This window comes from Tenrec ecaudatus, chromosome 7 (assembly GCF_050624435.1).
Source record: "Tenrec ecaudatus isolate mTenEca1 chromosome 7, mTenEca1.hap1, whole genome shotgun sequence".
In the NCBI taxonomy this organism is placed as follows: Eukaryota; Metazoa; Chordata; class Mammalia; order Afrosoricida; family Tenrecidae; genus Tenrec; species Tenrec ecaudatus.
The window spans coordinates 23,150,771-23,152,618 of NC_134536.1; the positions used below are offsets into that span (position 1 = coordinate 23,150,771).

At 43.2% G+C, this 1,848-nt stretch overlaps 1 pseudogene; it reads left to right on the plus strand.

Annotated features, from left to right (window-relative positions):
* Positions 1–357: 357 nt before the first annotated feature.
* LOC142453165 (COX assembly mitochondrial protein homolog pseudogene) lies at positions 358–693 on the plus strand (annotated as a pseudogene).
* Positions 694–1,848: the final 1,155 nt, after the last annotated feature.

Genomic DNA, 1,848 nt, shown 5'->3' on the forward strand with positions numbered 1-1,848 from the left:
GACAGACACGGAAGAATCTAAAGCCACCGTGCAATGTGGAAGGGCTCTGATATTTCCAAGAGTCAGCAGGCCATACGGCAGGCCATTGGCATAAGTCCAAAGAACCAAAGTTCAATGACATGGATGCCAAATCTGGACCAGCAAGAAGAGGCAAGCTTTCTCCCAGAGCTGGCTTAAACAGAAGTACGCAGACTCCACATAAATGGCTTTGCATTCATCATAAGAAAGGACATTACTCCTCCTTGAGCGCCGGCAGCCACACGTGGTGCAGCCTTGCCCAGGCCCATCCCCTGTCCACTGTCTCCTGTCCCCAGTGCCCTGATCCCCCTCCGGATACTGCCTCTCCAGCCCACCGAGATGGCGCTCCACCGGGCAGAAGAGCAGCTCAGACACGTCGAAAAAGATGTTTTGATTCCGAAAATAATGAGAGAGAAGACTAGAGATAGATGTTCTGAACAAGTTCACGATTTTACCAAATGTTGCAAGAATTCTGGGATCTTCATGGTAATGAAATGCCGGAAAGAAAATTCTATACTGAGAGCTTGTCTGACTGCTTACTATATGGATCTGGTCATTTTTGGAGAGTGCAAACTGGAGTACCTGGCAGAAAGAGAAGAATTCAGAAAAACTGGAATTCCTGCCCAGAAAAGGCCACAGAAGCTTCCTACAAGCATCCAGGTGGAGCCAGGCTGAGACCTGTGAGAGCCCTGGAGATGCTTCCACGGTCACTGGATCCACAAGACTGCCCCCACCGGGCTGTGATCGTCCTTCATTTGCATCATTGCATGGCTGCGTGAGTCTGAAGAGGGATTTATGGACTAGTATCGGACTTATGGGCTCATGTCAGACTTATGAACTTGATCTGGACTGGGCTGGGCTGTTTTCTAAATATGTGGTTACTCTTTGGTATAAAGCTCTTTCTTATACAAAAAAGAACGAAAGGAAGGACATTTCAAGATCTATCTTAAAGTGCAATGCTGCCTGTGATAGGATAATACCTAAATACATAGAAAGTATTTATTTAATACAAGTTTTATTTAAATTTATACACCTACCATTAAAGCCAGTGATGAAGAAATTGAAGAATTCTTCCAAGATCTTCAGTCTGAAATTGATTTAACATGCAATCATGATGCATTGATAACCCTTAGCGTTTAGAATACAAAAATTGGAAACAAAGAAAAAGGAACAATAGTTAGAAACTATGGTCTCAGTACTAGAAATAAATCTGAGATTGCAATGTTAGAATTCTGCCAGACCAATGAATTGTTCACTGTGAATACTTGCTTATGAGCCACCTCCTGAAATGCTGGGCTGTCACCTAGTTCTTTTGGGTACAGTGGCGCTAAAGTCTTTCCATCTTCTCTGGATGCTTCGTGCATCATTCAGTATTTTGCCTCTAGAATCATTCAAGATGACAAGTCAAGATGTGAATTTTTTCAGCTTCCAATATACAGAACGCGTTCATCCCTTTTGGTTTTCTAATTCTAGATCCTTGAACATTTCATTATAATATTTGGTTTTGCCTTCTCCAACTTTTCTTTGAAATTTTCTACTCAGTTTTTTACTTCATCCTTTCTTCCATCTGCTTCAGCTACTGAAAGATGACAAACTCACAAACACGTGGTGGGATGGAGGTCTCAGTGTTGCTGTGATGCCGATGAGGTCTCAGCAGAGCTTCCAGACTAAGATGAACTAGGAAGAAAGGTTTTAAAATCTGCTGATGAAAACTCTGTGGATTATAATAGCACAACCCGCAAACCGTTATGAGGTTGGTGCCAGGCCAGCCAGTGTCCCGTTCCATTGTGCATGGGGTCCTCATGAGTCAATGTCACTTAACAACAGCCA